A 21,089-nucleotide genomic window follows, 5' to 3' on the forward strand; every position below is an offset into this window, starting at 1 on the left:
ACGCGGGAGACGAAACGAATAGGCAGCAGCCAAAGAGGCGCGCCGTTCGGATTCAGTGTCCGCTACAGAAAAAATGTTTCAGCTTCCGAGTGACCTTTCGTATACCCGTAGTGCGTGGCAAAAATTTAGGCATCGGCTCGGCTCATTCCCGCAACCCGCGGCGCGGCGCGTCATGACGAGGCGAGGCGAGGCGAGGCGTGGCGAGGCGGGCGGCAGAGGAGGAGCGCGCGTGGATGTCTTCTCATGCTCATACAAGTGGGGAAAGAGCCTCCCTTATAAAGAGGTCCAACTCCCTCTAAACTAGCAATGTGGGACTAAACTTTAGTTTCACCTCTTGCCTTGCACTAATGGGCTGCGTGGGCCTCTATGATTTATTAGGAATTTCTGAAACTGCTATTGGGCTAGGCCAAAAATAGACAAAATTCCAGCAGTTCTTGTTAAATCTTATCCATTGATCACTCATATCCAAATTAAGAGGTATATGTCCCCATCTCACCGATGATGGAAAGCTAACGCATCTTTAGTACGCGAACGATACGATTCTGATGGTGGAGGGCTCGGATGAGGATATCCAACACCTCAAGTTCTTGCTCCTATGTTGTTTCCAGGAGATGTCGGGTCTTTACTATAAACTTCACGAAAAGCGAGGTGATGGTGCTTGGATACTCCGCGGAGGAGGCGGACCGTATAGCCAACCGCCTCAACTGTCGTTTGGGATCCTTCTCGACGACCTATCTCGGCATGCCGATTAGTGATGTTCGCCTTTAGGAAAAGGACCTCCGCCCTACGGTCTCCAAGCTCCAATTTTGGGTAGAACCGTGGCAAGGGCGGTGACTCTCCAAGGCGGCACGGGTGGTTTTGATGAACTCATCCCTTATTAGCTTGCTCTTGTATATTATGAGATTCTATAGTTTGCATGAATCCCTTCATCAGGAGATCGCCAAGTACCTCTCCCGGTTCTTCTGGGCGGGAGAAGGCAATAAGCAGAAATACCATATGGTCAAGTGGTCCGAGATCTGCAAGCCCAAGGATCAAGGTGGTTTTGGTGTTACCTCCTCAAAACGTATGAATATCTCTCTTCTCGCCAAGTGGATGTGGTGCATTAAGACTGGTGCCGGCGGCCTGTGGTTGGATATTATCCGCGCAAAGTATCTACGCGGACAACCTCTCGCCTTTGCCCCCCGGGTTGGGGGATCCCAATTTTGGCAGTCAATTATTCAATTGATGTCGATCCTCCGGATCGGCACGTCGATTGTTGTGGGCTCGGGCTCCAATACATTGTTCTGGCTGGACAGATGGTCGGGAACCAGACCATTCGCGCAAAGGTTCCATGCCTTATTCTCGATTTGCTCCCACCCACGTCTTTCGGTGGGAGCCACCCTTCATGACATATGCGCCATCTCCTTTCGTCGCACCTTTGGGGAACTTGAGCGAGAGCAATGGGACGAGCTTTTGGAGTGCGTGGCTCTGCACACTCCCTCGCTCGAACCGGACTCTGTTGCGTGGCACCTTGAGCCGACTGGGACATTCTCCACTAAATCCTTATACCGCGCGATCTTGCCGACTCCGGGTCCCAATGAGCTTACAGTACTATGGGAGATCAAGTTACCACTTAAGATTCGTACCTTCTTGTGGCAATGGGTTCGCGGCAGCCTGCCCTCGGGCGCGGAGGTCAAGAAGCGTAATGGCCTGGGTGATGGCCTTTGTCCCTTATGTGGAGTTCCGGAAGACTCCAACCGTATCTTCTTCCGGTGCCCGGCTGCACGATTCCTATGGAGTTGTTTCCGGGATGTCGTGGGTGGGACATGGTGCCATGATAGTCTCCCAGACTTGTTCAGGGAGATCCTAGATTCCCCCCTATTAGTGGACCCTCCCTTTGGGTGGTAGTGGGTACCTTGGCGTGGACCCTCTGGAATTGTCGTAATAAACTGGTGATCGAGCACGTGATTCCTTGCCGTGTCACTGATGCCATCTTTAAAATGTGTGGATTTCTACAGCTCTGGAGACCGGTTAGCAAGTGGCGTGATCATGGCTTCATCGACTCCATCGTCGCAGGTCTTCGCTCTTCTGCAGCCGCGGTGGCCCCGCCATCACCACCCCCACCACTGGAGCCTGATTAGAGTTGCCTTTTTCTTGTCTTTGGGGCTTGTTTGGCTGTGCCCCCAGTCGGACCTCGTCTATTTGTTGTTCGTACCCTGAACTTGTAGTTTCATGTTGTTGGATGCTTGGCGGTTGTACTTTATAATATAAAGTGAGGGAAAACCCTTTTTCGTAATATCCAAATTAAGATCTATCCATGCAGTCTATGTTGAATTTGCCTTAGGCTGTGGACCTATGCAGAAAAACTAATAAACATAGATGATAGCTGGGCTCGAAAGTAGGGTGGCTCAAAAGCGCGCTTGTTTTCGGGTAGCTCGGCTTGAAAATTGGGTGGCTCAAAAGTGCCCTTTTTTTGTGGCACATCTGACACATACAAGAATCTTGATAATCTTGATGAGCGTACATGTGGACTTGACATTTTTCCAAGTTCAAGAGCTGGAACTCGACTTTTAAATAGTTCATTCAGATTAAATGTGCATTTGTGTTGACATTCAATGTTAAAATTTATGATGATTATTCATCAGCTCTGGCTCTACTCAGGATCAATTAGTTAGTTTGGACTTCAGACCTTTGAAGAAATTGGTACTCACCTGGCAATATGGGAGCATTCCATAAAATTTGTTTTCCACACTTAATATTCTTGTACCTGAGTACTGAAGAATGCGGCCAGTCTTCTTACTGCTTCTTGGGAAAATTACTTCCTTAAGGAGCATGATAGACAAGTACAGATTGTTCCCATGTTATGATAGACAATGGATCTTCCTCTTGGTGTGACATTCTGCGAGACATTTTAACTTGCTAATTTTTCTTTGATGTTAGCCTGAGAGAGAACCCAGGAAGCTTTCGCTACACCTTGTGAAGAGTTTAGGAACAACGGATCTCAGCCTTGGTGTGGTCTTCCCTGAGAGTTATCGTAAAGAGCTGGCAACTACTCCCTCCGTCCGGAAATACTTGTCATCAAAATAGACAAAAAAGGATGTATCTAAAATTAAAATGCATCTAGATACATCCCCTTTTATTCATTTTAATGACAAGTATTTCCGGACGGAGGGAGTATTTCCTGACTTGTCATGGGATGTCTGTATTTGTATTTAGAGAAGGGTAAGTGATAGAACCTACAGTCAGATTCAACGATTAGATTTGCATCCTTTTGTTTATCCAAATGTCTAGCGTGTACAAGATAATGTTTGTGAGTTCGTATCCACTCTAAATGCGCAAAGATAATTGATCACAAAGAAGGACACACCTGATGAATTATCGCGCAATACAAAAAGGACACACTCTTAAGTTTGCATCCTTCTTTCCGATATGAGCTTTAACAGTTGGTATGCCCAAACTATGTTAAATATTAAATACGTGGGGAAACGAATAATAGCGGGGATAGCTCAGTTGGGAGAGCGTCAGACTGAAGATATCAAGGTCGCGTGTTCGATCCACGCTCACCGCATGTGGTTTTTTAATTTTTTGGATTACAACGGTTTTTTTTCAACGAGTCGGTCTTTTTTAAAATACCTTATTATTTTTCAAAACCATGAGCGTTACCTTTTTTGAATAATTCACGACACATGTTGTTTTATGAACTTGCAACCAAAATTTCCGTTTCTACCAACTAATAGAAAATATGTTTGGGTCTGGGAGACACAAACCGTATCACGTAATGTGGCATACAAAATGTCTTTTTCTGAAGAAATATGAGGGAGACGGGGCGGCAAAGGAAATGGGTTTATTTATTTATCAATTTTTTGGATCGCGACTTTTTATTTTGCAACGAGTCGGTCTTTTTTAAATACCTTATTATTTTTCAAAACCATGAGCGTTACCTTTTTTTGAATAATTCACGACACATGATGTTTTATGAACTTGCAACCAAAATTTCAGTTTCTACCAACTAATAGAAAATATGTTTGGCTCTGGAGACACAAACCGTATCAAGTAATGTGGCATACAAAAAGTCTTTTTCTGGTTTCACCACATTGCTAAGATGGAACAACATCTCCTCCCCCGCCCCTAGCGAGCCCCTCCCCCGCCGGCGGCCACTCCGGCCCCGGCATCCACCCCTCTCTCTCCCTCCTCCCGCCGGTGGCCACCCCGGCCCCGGCGTCCACTCCTCTGTCTCCGGCGGCCTCGAGGGGCCCGGAGCTCCCGTTCTCCCCCCGCCCCAACGGGCTCCTCCCGCTTCCGCTCGCGCCCGGCATGGCGGACGGCCCCGCGAGCCCGGCGTCGGTGTCCTCCAGGCTCCAGCCCATCGTCTCCGGGCCCGGGCTGTCGGGCTCGTCCGGATCTGAGGGTGATTCAACCGGTGCTGGAGGCGCGCCGACTGGTGCCAATCCTGGGCCGACTGCGGGATCTGCAGTCCCATGGCGCAAGCCGGGGCCTTCACGCAAAGCTCTATGGTGCAAGAGGAAAGCTTTCCAGAAGATGACGGCGGTGGGAGGATCCAGGTCGCGCTCGCCTGCCTCGTCGCCGGAAAGGAGGGAGATTTCGGCTGATCTGTTCGGCCTCTGTTTCAAGTGCTTTCGGGAGGGACACCGAAGAGAGGAATGCAAATTCCTCCCGCTCTGCATCCGGTGTGGACTGGAGGGCCACATCTCCACGGAGTGCAAGCGGCCGAGGAGCCCAAGGTCGGAGGAAGAGCTCCGGAGAGACGCTGTTGCCAAGGTAGCGCGGTCTTCGCAGCAGCTAATGCAGGCTGGACTTGCGCACAGGCTGTCGCCGACGGCTAGGCAGACCGCTCCGCTGGAGAGGTCCTCGCCAGTCCCGGTGGACACCGCACCTGTGGGGTTCGAGCAGGCAACAGCAGCTGCAGCCGCGGCTACTGGTGGCGTTTGTGTGCTCCGTCGGACGCAGGAGATTGGCGATGTTGAGATGCGGCTTCGCTTGGCAGTGGTGGCGTATGTGGGCGGCAACAGACCGGCGGTGTCGTGCCAGAAGGCGGCTGAGGCTATTTCCACGGAGCTGTGCATTCCCCGTCATAGGTTCTCGGTTCACAAGTTTCATCCGGAGGACTTCCTTGTGGTGTTCGCGGCGCTAGACCTTCGCAACAGGGCGCTTGCGGCAGGCACTGTCGAGCATGACTTCTTCAAGCTATATGTCAAACCGTGGCTCAAGCAAGCGCAGGCAGTCACCAGGGTTATGCGGTCACAAGTTGATCTGATGATCGAGGGAGTTCCTTCTCATGCATGGACGATTGAGACAGCGGCGGAGCTGCTTGGCTCGGCTTGTTTGATAGAGAGTCTGGCACCAGAAACAAAGAACAGAGAAGACCTCTCCCTCTTCAAGTTGCGAGCCTGGTGTGTAGACCCGGAGGAGGTGCCGGTGGACAAGCGCCTTTGGGTGCCGGAGCCGGAGACGAATGCCGGACCGAGCGCTCGAATGCCTACGTCCCGGGCATTGCTGGAGTACAGAACCATCATCCACATTGGGAGAATTCGTGACCATGAGGGTCCGGAGCGCTGGTTGAGACCGCCTAGCTCAGATGGGAGCGGACAAAGTGGAGTGCCGGAGGACTCCGGAGGTTACTCCGGTCAGGGCGAGTGGCGTGTCATGCCATGGACAAGGGGCGTCCGTGATCACCGTGGCGGGGCACCGGCTGGAGGCGCACCGGGCCACTCGTACAGACAGGCTTTGCTCGGTCGGATTGGGCCATCGGCTTGGAGGATCCCGCCGATGGATGCTGGCGCGGCGGCGACGGCATGCGCGCTCAGGGCCAGCTCCATGGTGACTGCGGCAGGCTTGGGTCAGGAGGATGTGACTACAGATGCTCGTGCTCCTGCTATGCAGCAGCCGCAGCTGGCCATAGAAGATCCAGGGAGGAGTTTGGCTGTTGGGCCAGGCCTCACAGCTGTGGTGGCCGATCCGATGCCAATCGCTGTGCCGGGGCAGGGGCAGACCGCTTTTGACCAGGAAGAGATAAGGACCGGAGCCAATAAGATAACTGATGTGGGCGCAGGAAATTCGGGGGAGGCAGTCGAGAACGTGCCTACTTCTGATCCCGAGGAAGCGGACAAATCTCTGGGCGAGGCAGTTGAGAAAGAGACGTTGGGCGAGGCCAACCTGGCCGTGCCAGTGGTGGAGCTAATCCCGATCAATCCCAGCATGGATGACGGGACAGAGGATTCGGCGCGTCCGGTGATGGGATGTCCCGTGGGGGCCACCACCACCCAACCCCATGCGGGAACAGGAGAGGGGGCTATGCAGCCTGATGCCTCGCTGGTGCTTCTGCCAGACAAAGTCACAGATGGGTGGGCACCAGTTTCGGATGCTCTACAGCTAGCGACAACAGTGGAGATGGCACGATCAGCAGAAGATACTACAGAGCTGGGTCCCACTATCCAAGAGCCCGAGGCGGATGTGGTGGAGGCCGATGTGACCACGAGAGCTACATGCATGCAGGAGCGGCTGCATAGCGGACGCGTTCCGGAAGCTGGTGCAATGGCATCTGTACACCAAGAGAAGCGATTATCTGCCAAGGAGATGGCGGCACTGGGTAATATCAAGGCGTTTTGCGCTGGGCTCCTCAAAAAGCTAGCACCGCCGCTTCTCAAGGAGTTTGAAGGGCTTCGTGGGGGCAAAACAGGGCAGGGCCCATTCACGCCACGCCGTGCAACCCGGTCCGTCTGTGCCGGTGGTACAAGCAAGACGAAAGCTTCAGCAGCTGAAACAGTTCTACTCAAAACCTTGGGATTTGACTGTGATGAACTGGCGGTCTCGGAGGATGCGCTAGGTCAGCTGTGAATGGTGTTTGACTCACCTCTCCAGGAGCCACAGTTGAGAGCCATAGCAGTGATCTTCGGGGAGGCGATTCCGCTCAATCTTGCGGAGGAGGCAGGGATGGCTGAGCCGATCTTGGCGCAGTAGGTGTGTTTGCACCTGTGGTGTTGGAGACGTCTTTTTAGATGTCGTTCAACGCCCTGGAGTTAGTGTGCTGGAATGTTCGTGGGCTTAACAATCCGGCCAAAAGGAAGGTGCTTAGAGGGTTCGTGGACTCTGTCCGTGCGGCAATTGTATGTATCTTAGAAACTAAGTTAGAGGTGGTGGACACTTTTCTAATCTTGCAATGCATGGGACCGACTTATGATGGTTTCACATATTTGCCGGCGTTGGATACTAGAGGGGGCATTTTTCTGGCTTGGGACACCACGAGGGTACGCTTGACAAATTTTGTCAACGACTCCCATAGTATCACTGGATATGTCTCGCCCACGGAGGGAGTGCCATGGTGGCTAACAGTAGTATACGGACCGCAGGAGGATGAGCACAAGATCAATTTCTTGAATGAGCTTTCGGAGCGTAGATCGCTCTGCCCAGGGCCTTGGCTAGTTATAGGAGACTTTAACCTTATCCTATACGTGGCAGACAAAAGCAACTCCAACTTGGACAGGAGAATGATGGGGAAGTTCAAGCGTTTCATGGATGATAACGTGCTCAAGGAGCTCTTTCTGCATGGACGAAAGTACACGTGGAGCAACGAAAGGGATACGCCCACGCTCACAAAGATTGACCGTGCCTTTGTTTCCGTCGACTGGGAGCTTGACCACCCGGATTTCTTGCTGCAAGTGCTATCTACGGAGTACTCCGATCACTGCCCGCTTCACCTTGCGCTACATGAGCGCATGCACGTCAGGAGGAGATTTCGTTTTGAGAAATTTTGGGTCAAGATGGACGGTTTCTTGGATGTTGTCAAGGAGGCTTGGGTCTGCGACCCGGATATCACGGATCCCTTCATGAGACTTGACATTATGCTCCGTAATACAGCCCGAGCTCTTGCAACATGGGGACAAAAGGAGATAGGCAACATAAAACTGCAAATTGCTATCGCCAACATAGTCATCTTGCGGTTTGACTGTGCTCAGGAAAGTCGAGTGCTAACGGAGGAGGAGAGATGGCTTAGAAGTATGCTTAAAAAACTCATGCTAGGGCTAGCCTCCCTTGAGAGGACCATTGCGAGGCAGAGATCGAGAATCTCTTGGCTGCAAGAAGGAGACGCCAACACGCAGCTGTTTCACTTGGTCGCGAATGGAAGACGAATGAAAAACTACATACCCTCCTTGATCATGGACAGACACATCATCACGGATCAAAATGGCAAGGAGGATGCGTTTTATATTGCATATAAAGAGTTGCTCGGCAAGGATAGTGCTCGAGACTTCACTCTGGATCTGGAGGGCCTAGGCGTCATGCGTATCGATCTTTCCGAGCAAGATCATGTGTTCACAGAAGACGAGATTTGGGGGGTTATCAAGGAGATGCCTTCGGACAAGGCACCTGGGTCGGACGGATTTATTGGCCTATTCTTCCAAAAGGCTTGGGAGATAATCAAGGAGGATATTGTTGCGGCGGTCCATAAGCTTTTCCTTGGCAATGGGAGGGGGTTTGGAAGGCTTAACCAAGCCTTGATCACACTTATACCTAAGTCCCCGGAAGCGAGTGTTGTGTTTGACTTCAGACCGATATGCCTTGTGCACAGTATGCCCAAGATAGCATCCAAACTGCTGACAACTAGGCTAAGACCACGCATGGGAGAGCTTTTTCAGACCAACCAGTCCGCGTTCATCAAGGGTAGATGCTTACACGACAATTTCCTTTTGGTTCGGCAAATGGCGCGGTCGATGCATAGGAGGAAAGCCAAGGGAGTGTTGCTCAAGCTTGACATCTCGAAAGCCTTTGATTCCCTGGTGTGGCCGTTCTTGTTTGAGGTCTTAAGGGCTAAAGGCTTCTCGGAGCATTGGATCTCTTGGATCGTGATTTTTCTTACCACTGCCAGCTCGAGAGTTTTGGTGAATGGCTGCGCGGGTGAGAAATTCATGCATGCCAAAGGGCTTAGGCAAGGGGACTCAATATCCCCCTTGTTGTTTGTTATTGCCATGGACGTTTTAACGGCTATCATCAGCAAGGCACATGAGGCTAGAGTGTTGAGTACCATCAATGGATGTAGCCCTATGCAACGCTTGTCCCTGTACGCGGATGATGTGGTGCTCTTCATAAAGCCAACGTGGCCAGATCTCATGTTCGTCAAGGAAATTCTCACCATATTCGGAGTGACGTCAGGGCTCAAAGTAAACTTTGCCAAGTCTGTGGCGATCATGATCAGGGCTGAAAGTGAGGATGAGGAGCTTGTCAAGTCTGCTCTACCATGGAAGATTGACAACTTTCCGTGCAAGTATCTAGGGCTCCAACTAAGCATAAAGCAACTAAAAAGATCCGAGTGGTAGCCCATTGTAGATACAGCACTACACATTTTGCCAGGATGGCAAAGGTGACGAGACCTGGGAGGCTCATACTTGTCAACCAAGTCATGAGGGCGCGCGCTACACATCACCTAATGATCGCGGAGGCGCAAAAATGGGCTCTGGAAAGAGTGGACAAAGGTTGTAGGGCTTTCTTCTGGGCCGGGACGGAGGCGGTACATGGGGGCAAATGTGTTGTCTCATGGACCAAGGTGTGCAGGCCAAAGCACGGATGAGTCTAGGCCTTGGCAAGGACTCAATTTGACTGCGGACAAAAAAGTGGATCAAGCCTTTGGGAGCCTAGTTAAGTGGGAAGTTGGATCGGGAGACAAGATCTTGTTTTGGAAAGACCGTTGGATACATGGTGCAAAAATCAAAGAGATTGCCCCATTGGTGGTGGCAAAGGTGCGGACGCAAGTTGCAAACAGGACACTCGTGCGAGAGGCGATGCACATGCATTCATGGATGGATGATCTTGTAGGAGACCTATGCACGGAGGGTCTCACTCAGTTCATCGGGCTTTGGGAGATGCTCATGGAGGTCCAGCTGAATGCTCAGTTTGAGGACCGCCCCATCTGGGCCTGGAGTGCATCGGGCGTATATTCTGCATCCTCGGTGTACAAGATGTTGTGTGAGGGAGGAACTATATTCCATTCCTTCGGAGCAATATGGAAGTGTTGGGCACCTCTTGCGTGCAAGATTTTCATGTGGCTCGCGGTGCAATATCGTCTCTGGACATCAGACAGGAGAGCCAGGCATGGGTTGCAGGACCAAATCTCACCATGCTACATGTGTGATCAGGAGGAGGACATGGTTGATCATATATTACTGCAATGCGTCTTCTCGCGGCAAGTGTGGTTCCGTTGCATCGCCAGGATAGGTCTGATGGCTGACTTATGCCCATCCAACATCTCGAGGCTGGTGCAGTGGTGGTCAGAAGGCAGAAAGCGAATACAGAAGCAATCTCGGAAAGGCTTTGACACTTTCGTGATGCTAATCTGTTGGACGTTATGGAAGCAAAGGAACGCGAGGGTTTTTGGCACCGGATTGATTAAGAACGAATGGGATACGGTGGACCTGATCTTCGATGATCTCAAGACTTGGGCAAGAGCAGGAGCGTTTGGAGGACATATAGATATAGAGTAGTCGAGTAGCCTTAGGGAGTGGCGTGGAGGGTTGGTTAGGGTCGACTTGTGACCTTTAACTAGCACATGTGTAATCTCTTGTACATATTTTTCTCCCTTCTATAAAGCTAAGGTACGCCTTTGGCGTACCCTAAAAAAAAGTCTTTTTCTGGAGAAATATGAGGGAGATGGGGCGGCAAAGGAAATGGGTTTATTTGCGATACAACACAACGTTGAACAAGGCGTGGGTTTTAATAACATATTTTTTAAAATCATGTGCATGACCTTTTTCTAAATATTTTTTTCACAATTCATGATGTTTTATACAACACTCAACCAAAATTCTCCGTTTTTACGAAATAACTAATAGCCATAAAAATATGTTTGGATCTGTAGATAGAAATCGTACCATTTAATGTGATATAGAAAAACCCCAGAACAAGCTTCTTTGAAAAAATATGGAGAGAGGAAGCCGCAGAGGCTATAGGGTCGGGTTAGGGGTCCGCATCATATCGCTTGATTTGATAAAAAAAACATAAGATTTATTCCTGAAAATATTTTCTTCAACCGCGACTATCAAATGATCAGATTCCAAAGGTGGTTTTCCTCCGTTCTCACACTAGAACAATTCAAAATGAACCTAGTTTATCGGAGTGGGCAGTCCACTTAATTTTGCTTGTGGTATATTGTTTATGGTTTCTGGGGAAGTTCAAGGGCCTAATCTGGACGATGGAAGTGGTTAGTTCCCTTCGTCCAATTTCGGCAAAAGAGGCGACGACGGTAGATGGGGTGTTGGCAACATCAACTACCTTGGTGGGTTCCTTCTCTTCATTGTCGTGTTGCTCCTGGATTACCTCAAGGAGTTTGAGAAATACTTGCTTGCTTGAAAGCATCGTGCCGGAGGATGACAATGTGGGCTACGATACGAACGGTGGGATGCTAGGGCAATCATCATGAGCCTCGTTAGCAGTAGTGTCAGGTCGATGCGTTAGATTTCCAAATGGTTGTCTCCTAGTCTAGAAGTGCATCAGTCAACTGTTATGATTTATTATGCTAAGTGTCCTTGTTTTGTGAACATGTATATTGGCCGATGAAAAACTCAAAATGTTATAGGATTGTGCTTGAGATGCTGAAACTTGATACCATCTAGCTGTCATGCCTAAATATAAGGAGGAAATATATGTCCAACTGAGATTTTGCTCTTATATTTTCCATATGGCAATATTATTGTCAAGTGGCTATTGAAGATCATGTGGGTTTCTCACCTCCTTTGGAGTTGCTTTTGTCATTGTGGTGGATTCTCATAATTTCTTTTTAGTTCTGTTTGACCCACTTTTTCCCGTTTTTATGCATATGTATTCAAACTATAAAATAATCTCTGAACCCGTGGTTATAATTACTTGTGCTGAAAAGAGATTGCCATGAAGCATTAGGCTTAATAATCGAGCATTAGGAGAACATTTTTTCAAACTAGATGATACCCCGCGGGCTGCCACAGAATTGAATATATAGTTTCTAGATGTTGTGTAGAATATTAATTTAGTCTTTACATTTTAAACTATGTTAAAAAATTCTGCATGAGCAAAAGAAGTCTTAACATGAAAAATTGTGCATGTTAAATGGAATAACCCACTTAGAATGCACTCATGCATGATGCATGCTAGAGAATTTTCATGCATAGATCAAACGGATGCAAGCTAATAAATCTAATGGCCACAACAATTTTTCTGAAGAAATATTTTTGAATTCATGAACATTATTGTGTGTTCGCATGAACTTTCTTAAAGTTCACGAACATTTTCTGAATTCGCATGAACTTTTTTCAAATCCATGAACTTTTCTCGTATCCACGGACATTTTTTGAAACCGAGTACATCTTTGTGAATATTTTTCATTTTAATAAAACCGGTAAAACCATGAGAGGAAACCAGAAAAAAAGAAAATAAAAACCAGCGAAAGAAGGTTCAGAATGTTCCCAAAACCAGAAAGAACCAAAAGAGTAAAAAAAACTTAGTAAGAAAAACAGAGAAAAGTTAATTTAGTGAGTGGCGCGAAGCTTTTGTGCTCGCTCGTGGCTGCCCGTACGCGCTGGGCCCGGCCCATGTAGCGGGCTAGCGAGGCTTCAGCGTTACCAGCGCGAGGTGTGAGCGTTAGGGCATCTTCAGTCGCGCCCCCGGAAAGACCTTCCCAGGTATTTTTTTCGGGCCGGCGCTGAAAAAACGGCCCAGTCGCGTCCCCAGGAATCCGATTTTCGCCGGCTTGGGCCGAAAACAGCGCCGGTGGACCAGCCCGAACCCGGCGCGCTGGGGGGCGCCCGGGGGCGCTGGGCGAACTGTTTTGGCGCAAAAAAGCCGCGGGCCCGCGTCAGCGACACGGCTCTCTTCTCGGTCCTTCGTCGTCCTCATCGCCTCGTTTCCCGCGGCGAATCAATGTCAAAGCTGCCGCGCGCTGCCGCGCCGGTCAGCCTGCACCATTGATGCCTCACGGGCGGCGCAGTGAAGACCGGACGACGCGCGTCCCTCGCCCTCCCTCACCCGCCACGCGTACACACGGTGGCACGCGCGCCTCGGCCTATATATGACGCGCCCCGGCGCACTCGGTGACTCACACTCTCCCGCCGTCGTCGTTCCTCCCTCTCCTCTCCTCTCTTTCGCCGTTTCCAGTTCACACCCATGGCCGAGCGCTTCCCAGGCAACGGCGCGGCGACGAACGGCTTCGGCCGCCGCCATCTTCATGAAGACGAGGCTCGCCTCCTTTACGAGGCCGAGTATCCGGTCCCGCCGGACATGCGGGTGCCCGGGGCGTGGAGGATCAGCGAGGGCGGCGTGCCGGTGCCCCCGGTACCCACCGGCGCGGCGCAGCGTGCAGAGATCGCACGCATCCGCTCGAACCTGCCGCGTGCGGCGAGGGAGGGGCTACAGTACGTCCCCGACAGCCCGCTCTGGGACCCTTACTTCCGCCGCCGTGACGCCCAGCAGCTCAAGGCCACCAACGGCGTCGTGCCCTCCGGCAGGCTCAACGCCGCCGGCCGGCGTCGGTGGTGGGGCGTGCCCGGGCGCACGTTGGAGGCCGTCCTCGAGTACATCGAGGGCGGCAACACGCCGCGCCTCGAGTACCCCGCTCCCCCTTCCTTCTCACGCCGCCGGGGAAGCTCCTGGACCCCGAGGCGCATGGAGACCGGGGGGTCCTCCTCCTCGTCCGGCGGCTCGCCCTGCCTCCGCCCCGTCAAGCCGGAGCCCCAGGGCACGCCGGTCAGCGCGCGCACCCGCAGCTCCGGCGTCCGCATCGGCGCCAACGCCTCTCCACCCACCGGCCGCTTCGTCCTCGTCGAGCCCAAGCGGAGCCCGGCTTCCCCGCGGAGTACGAGGAGATAGCCCGGCGCGGCTTCTCCGACGAGGACGCCATGCGGTGGGCGCGGGGCGACTACCTCCGCGACGAGATGGTCCGGCAGCGCCGGGCCCTGGAGGAGATCGCCGCCCGCAAGCGTGGGCGCGAGGACGAGCACGGCGTCGTGGTCCTCGACAGCGACGACGACGACGACGACGCCCCCGGACCGTCCAACCCGCCGCACCAACCGGGGGAGGGATGCAGCAGGGACGGCGGAGGCGTAGGCGGGGGCGGCGACGACGACGACGATGATGACGACGACGGCGGTGACTACACGCGGTTCTACAGCCTCCTCGGCATGTAGAACCGCGTGGGCGGGCGGCGAGGCGGGCGGCGAGGGAGACGGCGAGGGTAGCCCGCGGTAGTTTTTTTTCTTTTTTTGTAAAATATGTTTAAGTTTGAACGAACTCGCCGATGTTTGCGTTAAATTTAAGTCGTTTTTGCGCCGTATTTAACTTTTTTTACTAATCGTGGGCGCCGCGACTGGGAGACATCACGCCCCCAATGCGCGGTTTAGCGCTGGTGCGCCCCGGGGGCGATTTTTTACCCTCCTGGGGGCCAACGGCTGGAGATGCCCTTAGAACCGCGATACATAGCTCTGTCCGACGTTCCCAGGGTTTCGTCCCTTTATATCAGCCACGAATCCCGTCCTAGGGCAATCAACAAGCGACGAGCAAGGACGAACTAGGATCATGGCTAGCGTTTACCTAGTCTTCGATGACTGGTCGCGAGGGCACAGCATCCGCGAGGTAATAATCCCGTCTTCCGGCTCTGCCATCTCAGCCCCGGCCGACGCGAAGCCCCCGCCTCCGGTGTTCCTGCGCTTGGAGGCAAGGCATGGGGCGCCGCAGCACTTCGTGTCAGCCTTCGGCACCAAGATCTTGGCCATGCACAGCAGGTACTACGAGGGCAACTGTGCTATGACCGGGGGCTTCACCACCATGGTCGACGTCCGCGAGCGGAGCCTCACCCTTTTCCCCGGGCAGTTTTATCCGTGTCAACCCATCTATTTCTCCGACGGCAACAAGCTGTTCTGCCTGAGCCTAGGCAGCTTCGAGATGCTCATCTGGGACCGGGACCGGGACCGCCCGCTGGATCCTTCTCACGGCGTGGAGAGCTCGTGGGAACAGCTCCCGGAACCGCCATTCGAGCGTTATGACGTCACCTCCTACGCCGTGCAGCCTCAGTCCTGGATCTTCATCGTCAGCACAAAGATAGACGCCGCTGAGGCCACCTACGCCTTTGACATGGTGGAACTTTCATGGAAACAACTTGGCAGTTGGGCGCTGCCCTTCGATGGCCATGGTCACTTTGACCAGCACCTCAATGCCTTTGTCGGGCTCTCCAAAGAACCGGACACCCTCGGCCAACTCTACTTTTGTTATGTGCCCATGAGTTAATTACACGATAGTACCACAATTGGGGCTGTGGTGGCGAACTGGTACCAGTTTTGAAAATTTTTACGTGTCAGTACCACGTTTGGACCGAATCGTTGCAAATCGGGTTAAACTTCGTATTTGTACGTATTGACGCTGGAACTGACCGCCCGGGCAGATGCCACGCTGGCGAATCGGCACTCGCCCGCTCGCTCAATAGGTGCGGTCCGGCCCGTGCTCCACTCTGTTCCTCCTCGCCGTCTCTGTTCGTCGACGAACCCTAGCTCCCTGCGCGTACGGCGATGGCGGCGGCGCCCCCGGGCGGTGGTGGCGGCAGCGGCGGTGGCGGCGACGGCGATGGCGGCGGCGCAAACCTTCCCCTCTTCGGCATCGGCGCGGCAGGAGGAATCGAGGGGAGATCTCCAATCGAGGGCGGCGATGGCTACTCGAGCTCTGAGTACTCCAGCGACGACGACGAGTTCATTGAGCCCGCACTGTCCATGGAGCAGCGGGTACGGCTGGCAAAGCAATGGGTGGCGAACCCTAGCAATAGCCATGAGCTGACCCACGGGCTCGGCGGCGTCCTTTAAGTTTCTGTTTCTGCCTCTTTTTTTTCTTCTCATTTATTTGCTAATTAGGGTTATAGTGTACTGATTAGGCAAATCAACAAGGCAAAAAGGTTTTCAGAGGACTTTGTAAGCAAATTCTTCAAGAAACCATATTATCTGGCAGCATATGAACCAATGATATATCCTGTCCCTGGTGAGCATGACTGGACAAAGACCCCAGGTCCAGACATAGAACCACCAACATTTAAAGTGAAGAAAGGAAGAAGGAAAGAGAAGAGAATAAAGGGAAAATTTGAAGTTCCAAAGCCAAAGTCCACCTCAAGAATGGGGACAATAACTTGTAGCAATTGTGGATTACAAGGGCATAAATACACAAACTGCCTTAAACAGTTGAAACCTGAGTTGGCCTTAAGAAAGAACAAACATGTGGTAAGCCCCTTTGTACTAGTTCTTCATTTTGATGTTTCTGTAAATTACCTTTCTTATTTGTAGTATTATTAACTGTGTTTCCTTTGAATTGTTTTCCAAGCCTGCTGGAAGGAATTCACAAGCAAGAGGTGTTGCTCCTACAGCTCCTGCAACAACACCTAGAGCTGCTTCAGCAACAGCTAGATCTCCTGCACCAACAACTAGGGGTCCTACACCAACACCTAAAGCTCCTACACCAACACCAAGAGCTGCTCCACCTGCAACAACTAGGGCTCCTGCTCCAACACCAGGAGGAAGAACTGGAAGTGCTGCTGGTAGAGGTGGTGGAAGTGGTGCTGGTAGAGGTGCAGGAAGAAGGGCTGGTGGTGGAAGAGGATCTGGAAGATCATCTTCTAGTGCTCAATCTTCTGCTGGGAGAGGTGCAAATTCTTCAAGGCCTTTCTCTACCCCAAGGCAGTATGGTGCCTCAACTTCTAGTGCTCCTCCACCAACTGATGGCACACACACTGGATGGATGGCCTGGTTCAATGCTAGTAGAGGTGGCAGAAGGTGATGCAAACTTCTGTTGATTCTACAATGTGCACCTGCTACAATGTGGCATGTTATCTTTTGGTTTGATGCCACTACAATGTCTTGTATTCCTTCTACAATGTGCTTTATTTTGGTTTGATGCCACTGCAGTAACTTGTGTTGCTGCTACAATGTGATTTATTTTGGTTTGATGCCACTGCAGCAACTGTTGCTGATGATACATTGTGCTTTGTTTTGCTTTGATGACACAGCACCAACTTGTGCTCATGCTACAATGATATACTATTTAGAGTTTGATGCCACTACAATGTGTTTTTTTTGGGTTTGATGCCACTAAAGCAACTTCTGCTGATGCCAATGGATATCTTGATGGTTCTGTTGGGGATAACTTGATGGTTGATGGATTGATGCCACTTGGGTGGATAACTTGATGGTTTACGGTGGCTCGGGGTCGACGGAACCACCTTAATCTAACCATTAGGGTTTATGGTGGCTAGGGGTCGACGGAACCAACTTAACCTAACCATTAGGGTTTATGGTGGCTAGGGGTCGACGGAACCAACTTAACCTAACCATGATGGTTTACGGTGGCTCGGGGTCGACGGAACCACCTTAATCTAACCATTATGGTTTATGGTGGCTAGGGGTCGACGGAACCAACTTAACCTAACCATGATGGTTTACGGTGGCTCGGGGTCGACGGAACCACCTTAATCTAACCATTATGGTTTATGGTGGCTTAGGGGTCGACGGAACCAACTTAACCTAACCATGATGGTTTATGGTGGCTCGGGGTCGACGGAACCACCTTAATCTAACCATTAGGGTTTACGGTGGCTAGGGGTCGACGGAACCAACTTAACCTAACCAACATGGGCTTCCAATGCATGATATAACATAACCATATAATATTCTAGTGCTAACATAACCATCAAATAGTCTTCCAATGCTAACATAATCATCTAATATAAAAATATAAAACCTATTGCAAGAGAAATCATAACTTTTAGTCTACATCTCATGGCACAGAATATCTGATCCATCTTCCAATGCATGATATATCATCATTTCAAGTCTAGCCAACATAACACACAATACTTACTGGAGTTCAACATATTATAGGGTACACAGCAGGTCCATCACAAATACATAGTGGAGTTTGAGTTTAAATGCATAGTTCATCCTTTTCTCACAAAAGGATGAAAAGCATATCTACTACATACATACACAGACATAGTTCACAATTAGTAGAGCCATACACTACACAACCATCATGCCCAAAAGGTCAGCATTACCCACTAGTCTCATATTCATTTTCTTCACTTCTCTAAGATGGCCTGGATCCCCTTGATCTTCTCCTTCAGCTTCTCCTCTGCCTTCATCAGCTCAGCAATCTGAAGCTTCAACTCTAGCTTCTCTTGGGTGAGCTTCTCCTCAGACTTTGTGAGCTCTGCATTCTTCAACTCCAAGTTCATCTTATCTTCACTAAACAATTGCTTGTCTTTAATATGCTTCAACTTCAAGTTCTGGATGACTGTTGCTTGTGCTCTTGTCAGGTTCAGTAGCACTTCATAATTCTGCTTAAGCTTCTCAAACTCTGCATCTTTCTTTGCCATCTGTGCCTTCATATCAGCCAGCAGTGCACTTCTGCATTGCTGCTGATATGTAAGGTTATCCTGCAGATATCTGAAATCCACCACCCTGTCCTCCTGGAAGCTCATAAGTTCATGCACATCTTGGACTAACTTGTCATAGTTGGCCTCCAGCTTGTTCTTCTCTTCTGTCAGATGGTGGATAGTGAAAGAACTTTCAAGATTATCATTCACCCTAGCACTCTTGCTATCTTCAACCATGGCCCACAGCTTCAACAATGCATTTTGCATTGTTGGGGGCCACTGGTGATCAACCCATTCAACAAACCCACAATTCTGCCCTTCCTGCAAAAAGGCAAAAAGATAAAAAAAATAAACATGTTACTTCAGAAGCACAGGTAAATAACTAGTGCAAAGCAATAACACTGTACATTGGTAATAATAGCACCACTAAGCTACACTAGTAATTGAGATGTACCTACCCACTAAATAACAGCATGACAAATTACAGCACCACTTAGCTACAGCTTTGAACTAGATTTTGCTAATCGCTACAAAACAAGAGAGAGCAATCTCTAACTGCAAATTTGGTGAACTGCCAAAGCATATGCAGTACATACTATCCACCTAGATACTGTCAAACCAACAATAATATGACACTATCAACCTATATATGAATATGCCCTTAATAATCAGGCCTTGTACTCATGTTCACTCATGTTCAATATGGCACTGTCAAACCAACAATAATATGACACTATCAACCTATATATAATATCCCACTATCAGCATAGAATTCATACCGGCTCTGCACATGCTAGGAACCTTCTCACTGTGTCTGTTCCTTCAAATGCGACAAGCCTCTCAGATGCCTTGCCGTGCTTCTCACATGGCGACATCGTTTCCAGCTCAAGCCCCTGGTAATCTGGATCTTCAACGCTGAAAGGGACCTGCCGAAGCTCGTACAATCAAAATGCCCAAATCAAAACCCAGCGAAATCAACCAAATCAAAAAGCCCCAAATCTGAAACCCTAACCCTAGACCTAGCTCAAGGAAAATCACCTGGTTAAGCCCGTCCGTGGATGAGGTCGAGTGCATGTACGGCAGGCTGGACGTGTCCTTACTGCTTTCGTCTTCGAAAACCATGGCGGGCGGCGGCGCTCCGCTCCGGCAAAGCTGCCGGCGGTGACGAGGGCGACGAGAGAGGAGCAAGGAGGGAGGCAGGAGCGAGGAGGAACAGAGTGGAGCACGGGCCGGTCCGGTTCGAGCCGGACCGCACCTATTGAGCGAGCGGGCGAGTGCCGATTCGCCAGCGTGGCATCTGACGCGCGGGCCCGGGCGGTCAGTTCCAGCGTCAATACGTACAAATACGAAGTTTAGCCCGATTTGCAACGGTTCGGTCCAAACGTGGTACTGACACGTAAAAATTTTCAAAACGAGTACCAATTCGCCACCACAGCCCCAATTGTGGTACTATCGTGTAATTAACTCTGCGCCCATCGACGACACTAACCCCAAGCTTTCTTGGAAAGTCGGCGAGGAGAAGCTGTTCAGCCAGGATCCAGCTGAGAGGCATGTAAGCGCCACCCTCATCTACATAGGAAGTGAGAGCGAACCCAGCAAATTCTGCCTCGTACAGTGTGTTTTCATTGAGGGCGACAGCACTGCTGGTCAGGAGCTCAAGGTTGAGGGCGACAGCAGCGCTGATCAGGAGCTCAAGATTGAGGGTGACAGCGCCGGTCAGGAGCGCAAGAAGGGACGCTTTCTGTATCGCTTGACCACATTCTGTCTCTATCCTGACTCCATTGGAGGCCTGACGACCGGCAATAGCCGTCGGGTACAATACTATGAAGTGCCTGAAGGAACGTCTCAGCAATTCCTCGCTGAAGATCCCGTGGCATTTGGAATGTAAAATTCTAAAATCATGTCATGAAAGGAGTTCCTGTGTTTAATTTTCACTTGGTTGTGACTGTTGCCTTTCTATGTTTTAGTAATGTGTTCACTCATACTGCGATTCAGTTAATGTATTGCCGTCATATGTCCTAATGTGTATGAGCTCAAATGCTCAATGCATGTTCAACATTTTATTTTTTTTAGAAAAGGAGGATGTCCCCCGGCCTCTGCATCTGGGAGATGCATACGGCCACTTTATTAATTATTCTCGAGGACCTTACAAAGTATTACAAATAATATACCTGAATCCACCATCTTGACAACATATGCCACTACTCTTATCCATATGGTGAAGGGATGCTAGCTGGGCCCCTACCCAAACTACTCACCTAAACCTAACATCAAAAGCCGGAAGCCCCAGCCGAGCCACATACCGGGTCTGGGGCACAATCCGGTCAGACACACTCTTGCGTCGTCGCCACCATCTTCCACAGGTCCGTCTTCAGATGATATTGAGTCTTCTACCTTGTGAAGGCCACATCAGCCATCGACGTCACCATGACGCCAGACAGCTACCTCCTCCTGCGCGAGTCCATCTCGGCGCATCGGACGCCGAGCCTCCACGGCGCCATGCCGCCGATCTCCGCCGCCATCAATGAGTGAGATGAAGTACCGCTCCACCACGGCAAGTACAAGGTGAGGAAGGGCGAGGTCGCCATCGGAGACACGGCCGGAAGATAAGCACCGCAGCCACGGAGCTGCAACGCGGTAGATCAGACGGGCCGCCATCAGGAACCAGACAAACTCGCCATGCACACCCAGCATCCCCAGGCCCAAATCGGCGCCTTCAAGAAGGTGACGA

The 21,089-nt window shown here is 50.8% G+C and overlaps 1 non-coding gene across 1 annotated transcript; it reads left to right on the forward strand.

Annotated features, from left to right (window-relative positions):
• The first annotated feature begins 3,474 nt into the window (after positions 1-3,474).
• TRNAF-GAA lies at positions 3,475-3,547 on the forward strand. Its single transcript has one exon. It is a non-coding gene; the product is annotated as a tRNA-Phe (tRNA).
• The last annotated feature ends 17,542 nt before the right edge of the window (positions 3,548-21,089 follow it).

Source organism: Triticum dicoccoides, chromosome 7B (assembly GCF_002162155.2).
Source record: "Triticum dicoccoides isolate Atlit2015 ecotype Zavitan chromosome 7B, WEW_v2.0, whole genome shotgun sequence".
NCBI lineage: Eukaryota > Viridiplantae > Streptophyta > Magnoliopsida > Poales > Poaceae > Triticum > Triticum dicoccoides.